The sequence below is a fragment of the Garra rufa genome, chromosome 25, assembly GCF_049309525.1.
Source record: "Garra rufa chromosome 25, GarRuf1.0, whole genome shotgun sequence".
Taxonomy (NCBI): Eukaryota; Metazoa; Chordata; class Actinopteri; order Cypriniformes; family Cyprinidae; genus Garra; species Garra rufa.
Window position 1 is genome coordinate 10,418,456 of NC_133385.1, and position 9,337 is coordinate 10,427,792.

Sequence of the window (9,337 nt, forward strand, 5' to 3'; positions counted from 1 at the left end):
TTTTCTATATTTTTAATCAAATAAATGCAGCCTTGATGAGCATAAGAGACTTCTTTAAAAACATCACAAGTCTTACTGATCCCTTTGAGTGGTAGTGTATATTCTGTGATGGCTTGTGATTTAAAATCCCACTGATGTGATGCTCCAAAGGAAATCCTGAGGTGATTTAAAATGGAAAAAGCCATCCTGTTTTCAGGATGTTTTCAATGTAAAACAAGCTAAAAAAAATACTGATGAAGACAACAAGGATCCCCCCATTCAATCTCATTCCCATCTAGGAAAAGCCATTGAGATATTCCAGAGATCTCATTTGTAATTTTCCTTTCCCCATGGGACAGTTTGTTCCATCAGAAAACAGCTACTGTGATGGCAATGAAGAGAACAAATGTGATTGGTGCATCTTTGTCTCTCTCTCTCTCGGTTTCCCACACTCTACTTCCTCCCTCCACCTTGTGCCGTCCTAACGCTCTCTTCTCTCTCTCTCCTCTCTCTCTCTCTCGTTCCGTCTCTCACTCTACCTCTCCGTTGGCTGACTGTAGGTACGCCCTCTGCTCGAGTGTGTGTCGGTGTGGTCGGAGCGTGCTTGTGTGTTCATGCGTGTTGGAAGCAGGTGGATCACGGATGCGTCTGCAAGCTCTTCATCAAGCGTGCGTTTTGTGAGTCCGGAGCGCATCAGCATTCTGGATATAATTCCTTCCCCGTGGATACGGACGCACATTAAGGACGGCCAAAGCAAACTGTCATTGAACGTCCGGTAAGAGGTGTTTTTATCACTCTTTTTGGAGGTAAAACGCTTTAAGGCAGGTGCGCTGTGGTTTGGCATCAAATGAAGGAGCTTTGAATTTTTTGGAGCGCGTTTGCGCAAGATACCGTTAATATTTCAGACATCAAAGCGTGCGACGGCTATATTTAGTCTGGAGAAATGCTGGTATGTTCGGATACCAGCCAGTTTCTCTGCCTCTTCTGTTTCCACAGGACAGGCGGATCATTTAAAGAGCTGGAAGGGAGGGGCATTGTGGGTACAGCTGACACATCTAGAGAAACGAACGATGGAGAGAGAGAGAGAGAGAGAGAGAGACAGGTAGAGAAGGCTCTGAGAGATTGTAATGAACATCAATATTTATTAGATTCGTCCACTTCAGCCTTAATTTCTCTCGGTGCGCTTGGAAACTAATAAGAGAGAAATGTGATTAGGCGTCATGGGCGGAATAGCGGAATAGCAGTTTCCACTTCTCTTCCCTCCAGTTATATGGAGCTAAAAAGGCTCCGGAGGGATTTAAAGAAACTGAGGTTTGAACATTAATGGCTGTTGTTTATCCCTCGATCAATAAGCCGTAAGTTATGCATCGTTAAAACCCAAAACATGATTTTTTTTAAAGCATATCATACAATATCTTTTCGATTAAATGGTGGTCGATTACTCATCATTACTCTAATCATGTCTGCCGTTGGGAAATCTAACCTCACGGTCAGTGAAATCTCGATACGTCCGGATTTTCAGCGTTCTTTGGGACTGTGTTAGTGATTGATCGGTCTGAAGGTAAGACAGGTCTCGCTTCTCAGAGATGGATTGTGACGTACGCTGATACTCTGGCATCTCGTTTTCTGCTTTTGTTGTGAGCTCAGCAGAGTTTTTTTTTGTGTTGGGAGTTTGATGACTTTGGGGGAAGTTCAGCTTGTCGGTGCTAATGGTGCTGCAAAGACTCATTATGCGCTGAAGCATCTGTTTATTGACTCTTTTGGCTATTTTTGTTTTTGTTTACCACATCAGGTCTGGATGGAGCAACCTAAAATGAGTTTGAGTGTCAAATTTACAGTATTGTTTCAGTGTTCAGCAGCCAGGCTTTAAATGCACTAATAGTTTTTTTTAATACTTGAGATTTATTTATTTATTTGGTAATTTAAAAGAAAAGTCTTGAGTCCTTTAATATTAAAACTTTTAAAAGTAATTTGTCATTTTTTAAAATTTTAATTGTTTTTATTTTTTATTTTAATTTAATAATTTACAATAATTATAATTTATTTTAATTTTAATTTTTTTTATAAATTATAAAATGCACTAATTGTTATTTTTTTAATACTTGAGATTTCTTATTTTAATTTTTTTAAATAATTATTGACTTTAATATTTATATATTTTAACTTTTAAAATGTTTGTTCATAATTTTCTGATAATTGATTTCATAATTAATATAATTTTTTATAAATTAACGTTTTAATGTTTGTAATTTGACTGCTTATTTTGTTTAATTTTAATTTTCTTTTTAATATATTATAAACTGTAACAATTAATATATTTTTATTTATTTTTTTTTACTTTTTCTAAAGTCATTTCAGTTTATTTTTCAGTTTTATTTTGAATTTTCTACTTATTTTATTTATTTACTGTTTAATTGTAATATGTATTGTTTTATAAAAAGTCATTTTTATTTTTAATTTTTAATTTATTTAAATTTTTTTTTTTATAAATTAACTTTGTAATTTGACTACTTATTTTGTTCAATTTTAATTTACTTTTTAATTTAATATGTTAGGAACTAACATGATTCATATATTTCTTTTTAAATTTTCACAAAAAATCTGTTTTATTTTTAAACTATAATATAATTAATATATTTTTATTTTTAACTTTTTATAGTTTCAGATTTTTTTTTTTACATTTTTCTTTTAAACTCTTACCTTGTTTTCTAAACTTTTTTTAAAGTAATTTTTAATTGTACTATTTATTTATTTATTTAATATTTTTATTTAATTTATTTTTATAAATTAACTTTGTATTTTGACTACTTTTTTTCATTTTTAATGTAATATATTAGGAACTAACATATTTTTATTCTAATTTTTATTTTTACAAAAAAAGTTTTTATTTTTAATTTTCTACTTATTTTAATTATTTACATTTCTAATATTTAATGTTTTATTTTTTTTTCAAAGCTTTTTAAATTGACTACTTATTTAGTTATTTTTTTATTTAAAAGTTTACTTAAAAATATATATATTTTTACATTCTTTTTATAATTAGACTACTTATTTTGTTTAAATTACTTTACTTAATATATTAGAAACTGTAAGACAATATACTAATTGTATTACTAATTGTAATTATTTACTCTTTAAATTTTTAATGTTTTATTTCATTTTTATTTTTCAAAACTTTTTAAAGCATTTTTTTCATTTTTTTTATTTTAATACTTTTAAAATTATTTTTAATTTAACCATTTACTTTAAGATTTATTTTTAATTTTTATTTTTTTACTACTTATTTTGTTTAATTTTAATTGACTTTTTTAATATATTAGAAACTGTAACATGATTAATGTATATTTTATTTTATTTTGTATATATTTTATTTTCAGTTTATTTTTCAGTTTCATTTTTAATTTTCTACTTATTTGTTGACTTCTTATATTTAATGTTTATTTTTTATTTTTCAAATTTTTTTAATTTGCCTACATTTATTTATTTATTTATTTTATTTTTTAATAATTAAAAAAAAAAAATTCATTTATTTTAATTACTTCAATGACAGTCATTCTTGTCATGGCATCAGTAATAATAGTGAAGAGCATTATAACCAGCAATCGAGCTGGCTTTCAGCATTTCAAAATGCTGTATCAGGTACTCGGATTACAGTGGTGGAGCGATATTTTCCCCTAGTTTGGGAATTGTTGCGTGCAAATTGAATCCAGCGGTAATTTCCAGATTTGCATAATTCCTCTTGACTCTCTTTGTCTGTTTCCTTGGTTAAAAGCTTTTCAGTTGGAACCGCATCCCAGTGGCAGGACCATAGCCACCATATAGTGCGTCTCCCTCAGTTATCAGTCGATTTTCAGTTCCAACACACTGAGGCTTGGCGCACACAAGGCCAACGGGAGGTTGAATCGATCTTGTGCCATTTTCTAATACAATTTCTCTACCTAAAAAGTGTATTGTGTAGCCATGAAAATTCATAGTCATATGTTCTCATTGTCCGTTTCACACACATTGAGTAAAGATGGATGAGGTTTTGGTTTACCCAGAGGATCTGTTTCTACAGAAGGCCTTGCTCTTGATGAACTGAAGAAGCTCCAGGTGGACATCAGCACTCCACAGAAAGCTTGCCTTGCAGCCTCTGGCAGCTTCATAGAGGAAGACTAATCTTTCTTTTGGCAAAGAAAAGCAGCTTCCCGAGGGAACGTGAAGTGGATTTTTCCAGGAGCTCATTGTTGAAGATGGTTAAGGTGCTTCCCGGCCAACAATGCCTCACACGTGACCTTCCGCCCATAGCGCTTCGGTTCAGAAGCCCGTTAGGGATCCATCGTGCGTCTATAAAGGAGAATATGTGCGTTCAGGTGCGTACAGGAACCCGAGACGAGCCTGTGATGTTTGACGCACATCAAGCTTCGGGCCATCACTCTGGGCTCTGCCTCCAAGCCGACACGAACATCAGGATGGATTATCACGTACGAAAGAGAAAGACAGAGCGAAGTGGAGAGAGCGTGACCTTATATTCCCAGATCCATCGGTGTCATGTTCGATGTTCTGTGCTCTCCTCACAGCAGATCTGATTGTTCTGGATGGTGTTGCTTTGGGTTGATAACCGTCAAAGCCCTGACAGATAGAATCCATCTCTCGTACATCTGTTCTTTTAACGCGTTTAATGAAAAAGGAAAAGTCTGCTCGCCGCCTTTTATCAAAGACAAATTGCTCTCATCTGAGCGTTTCCTGATCAGAATTCCGTGCCAGACGCTGACATTTAATTTGCAGCTAAATTGGGGTGAGAACGGTGTGTGTGAACGGCCGATTCTCTGATCCAGAGGCGTGCGAACAGAGCGCTGCTGTTATTCATGCCGGAGAGGACAATGACAGCAGTCACAATAAAAGCTTTTAAAGGAGACAGAGGACATTGTATGTAGTCGAAAAAAGGGGTTTATGGAGTTCAACAAGGATGAGTCATTAAATGATGCACTCCAAAAGCATTTTCTTAATCAGCGTCTTCAACCAGGCTTTTAGTACAATAGACTTAAAATAAAATGCATTTATTCGAGAAGCAAAATTGCGTTAAATATTAAAAGAATGTAAAAAAATAAAAAAACTGGACCATCAATATGACCCTGAACCACCTGGACCACAAAACCAGTCATAAGGTTAAATTTGACAAAACTGAGACTTATACATCATATGAAAGCTCAATAAATAAGCTTTCTATTGATGTATGGTTTGTTAGGATAGGACAATATTTGACTGAGATGCATCTATTTGAAATCAGAAATCTGAGGATGCAAAAAAATCAAAAAGACTGAGAAAATCACCTTTAAAGTTGTCCAAATTAGGTTCTTAACAATGCATATTACAAATCAAAAATTACATTTTGATATGTTTACAGTAGGAATTTTACAAAAAATCTTCATGGAACATGAACTTTACTTAATTTCTTAATGATTTTTGGCATAAAAGAAAAATAAAAAATTTTGACCCATGCAATGTATTTTTGGCTATTGCTACAAATATACCCCAGCGACTTAAGACTGGTTTTGTGGTCCAGGGTCACATATGTTTCCACGCTGTCCAATAAATGTTAACTGCTGCTTTCAAACTTAAAATGATTATAATAAAGATATTAACTATTAATTTTGGGTTAATTAGGTCTCAACTTTATCCAATACATCTTGTGTTTTTACTTTACAGTGTTTTGCTAGATTAATGCTTTAAAAAATAGAAATAAATGTATCTTTATATCTAGAATAATAAATGTAATCAACTAAAGCAATTAATTAAATATTAATATATTAGATGTCAAATATGAGTATATAATTAAATATTTAGATTTATTATTATTCATTACATTAATAAAAATATATTTAATGAATTAAATATTACAAAGTTAAGCATTTTATCTAGATTTATGGATAGATATTTTTACTCAAAAACAATGCAAAACAAAAAAGCTCATACTGAGGTTTAAGACTAAACTTTACTACGTTTGCCTAGGTTGATGCTTTAAAAAAGAGAAATAAATGTATCTTTATATCTTAGGAGTAATAAATGTAATTAACTAAAGCAATTAATGAAATATAAAAAAATAAATGTCAAATATAAATATATATAATTAAATATTTAGATTTATTATTATTCGTTAAATTAATAAAAAATATTTAAATAATTAAATATTAAAAAGTTTAGCATTTTATCTAGATTTATGGATAGATGGATATTGTTTACTCAAAAACAATGCAAAAAATGCTCATTAAATACTTAGAAAAACTGTTCTGTTAGGTTTCAACTTCAGCCAGTATATCTTTGTTTTTCTTGTATTAAACCTCATTAAACTTACGTTTTGCTAGATCGTTGCTTAAAAAAAAGTGGTAAATGTATCTTTATATCTCACGAGTAATGTAATGAACTAAAGCTATGGCTTAAATATTAATATAACTAAATATTTAGTTAAAAATTCATTAAATGGAATATATCTAATGAATTAAATATTATAATTTTTGCCATTTATCTAGTTTCATAGATGGTTATATATTGTTTGCTCAAAAACAATGCAAAAAAACTCAAGTACTTATTAGAAAAACTCTTCCTTTAGGTTTCAGCTTTTTTTTTTTTTTTTTTTTTAAATAAACCACACTACGTTTTGCTAGATTGATGCTTTAAAAAAGAGAAATAAATGTATCTATATTCTATGAGTAATAAACATAATGAATTAAATATTAATATATTAAATATTAATGTAATTAAATATTTAAATACATTTTTATTCATTAAATGAATCTGATATATTTAATAATATAGTAAATATTAGAAAGTTTAGCAGTTTATCTTGTTTTATGGATGGTTAGATATTTTTTACTCAAACAATACAAAACATTCATTAAATGCTTATTAAAAAAACACTCTTCCTTTTAGCCGGATTAATGCTTTAAAAAGAGACATAAATGTATCTTTATATATTACGAGTAATAAATGTAATAAACTAAAGCTATGAATAAAATATTCATATATTAAATATCAAACATTAATATAATTAAATATTTAGATACAGTATTCAATAAATTATTCATTAAATGAATAAAATATATGTAATGGATTAAATATTGAAAAGTTTAGCAATTTATCTCGTTTTATGGATGGTTAGATTTTTTTTACTAAAACAAAGCAAAAAATACTCAAGTACTTATTAGAAAAACTTCCTTTAGGTTTTAACTTTATCTTTTTAAGATTAAATATCAGTAGGTTTTGCTAGATAGAGGCTTTAAAAAAGATAAATAAATGTCAATATTAATATATCATTAAATATGACATTATTACTAATTCAATTATTAATTATGAATAATAAATTAAATAAGGTCAAAAGTTTACATGTATGCCTTTACAAGTTTACATACTTTCCATACTCCAAAATGTTAATTATTTGACCAAAATATGAGAGATCATACAAAATACATGTTATTTTTTATTTAATACTGACTTGAATAAGATGTCACATGAAAGACATTTACATATAGTCCACAAGAGAAAACAACAGTTAAATTTAGAAAAATAACCCTGTTCAAAAGTTTACATTCACCTGATTCCTAATACTGTGTTGTTACCTGAATGATCCACAGCTGTGTTTTGTTTAGTTTAGTGATAGTTGTTCATAAATCCCTTGTTTGAACAGTTAAACTGCTCGCTGTTCTTCAGAAAGATCCTTCAGGTCCCACAAATTCTTTGGTTTTTCAGCATTTTTGTCTATTTGAACCCTTTCCAACAATGACTGAATGATTTTGAGATCCATCTCTTCACACTGAGGACAACTCAGAGACTAATATCCAACTATATAAGGTTCAAACCCTCACTGATGCTTTAGAAGAAAACACAATGCATTAAGAGGGTGAAAACTTTTGAACAGAATTAAAATGTGTAAAAAAATATATATATTTTCACTAAATATCACTTTTTTTTTTTTCATTTAGTGCTGGCTTTCAGATGCTTCAGAAGATTCTTACATGTTTCCCAGAAGACAAAATAAGTTTAATTTACCCTGATCTTCAAATTCCAAAAGTTTTCACCCCCCAGCTCTTAATATATATATTAGATATTTTTACTCAAACAATGCAAAAAAATACTCATTAAGTACTTTTAGCATTATGACGCAAACACCCACATAAACTACCTTAATGATTGACTTATTTTCTAAAACTAAAGTAATTAGATTTGCCATAATTGCCTTGCGCTAACTCACAATTACAATTCACTACTAATGCACAACAGTCATACTAATGCACTCATGAAAATCATATAAACAAGACAATCTATGAACACAATCTTGTCATCTCTTCTTCTCTTTCTCTCTCTCTCTCACTTTTTGAACTGTATTATTTTAATTACCTTGGTGATTAAAAAAATTTCCCTGCTCCATTTTCTCCGTCTGAATTAATATGGGATTTCGGTCTAATGAGAGAGAGAAAGAGACAGACAAATTCTACATAATCAGTCATTTAATGACTAAATGAAAGAAATGAGTAAACAAATAAATGAGGAACTGATTATCAAAGCAATGGGAATAGTAAAGTCAACATTAACATCAAAATTGACCCCATTTAGTTTTTAAATACACGTCGTAGTCTTTTATTAAAATGTAATTAATTGTTTTGCCACCTGACTTTACAATTTGGCTCACATGACCAAATTTCCTCATCCAATCAGTTTCCATTGCGTAAATCAAGCCCCAAACCTACACAACGTGTTATAGAAGTAAAATCATGTTTGTTTGAATGCTTCATCTGTCCTGACCCATTTGGTGAGCCGTCCTTTTGTTTTTCAGGTATTTTTGTTTTTCCTCTGGTGTTTTGATGGCGTTTTGCATGAAGCTCTACAGAAGCGAGCGTATCCTTGGGTGAACGCACCTTTGAAATCTCCGCCGTCAGAGCTGATTGCTTTTGAAGTGCTTTGGTAATGAAATGGTTGTGGAGATTCTCGTACGAATAAGAAATGCTGTCGCACGTCTTCCTGTCTCACCTCCAGCCCCCTGCAATCAGAAAGAGGTGATTGAATTCAGCTCATTAACAGCCTGAGCAAAGACAGACGCTGCTCCAAATCCGAGGGAGCCGCCTGTAGAGATGGGATTTTTAGACATCGCAGACTCGCTCTTGACATGAAGGCTGTTATCCTGTTTTATGAAAGACCTCATTTTGATGGAGTTGCATGAGATTTTCACCAGTAATGCTAGTCGTGCCCATTCATTTTTATGCATTTGAGATTATTGGCCTCTACAAGCGTAATGGTCTGCTCAGATTTTGAAGTCAGGTGGATCTTTGATGCAGTCTTTGAATGTTAAGTTGCACGATTAGGGGAGGTGAAGAAGTTTCGATGA

The 9,337-nt window shown here is 31.0% G+C and overlaps 1 protein-coding gene across 2 annotated transcripts in view; it reads left to right on the forward strand.

Annotated features, from left to right (window-relative positions):
• Nucleotides 1-552: 552 nt before the first annotated feature.
• The window catches only part of LOC141301726 (leucine-rich repeat and immunoglobulin-like domain-containing nogo receptor-interacting protein 1), a 127,599-nt gene continuing 118,814 nt past the window's right edge, over nt 553-9,337 (forward strand). For both annotated transcript variants that reach the window (XM_073831923.1, XM_073831924.1), the window contains exon 1: nt 553-754. The gene's annotated coding sequence lies outside the window, so the exon portion shown is untranslated. The remainder of the gene's footprint in view (nt 755-9,337) is intronic.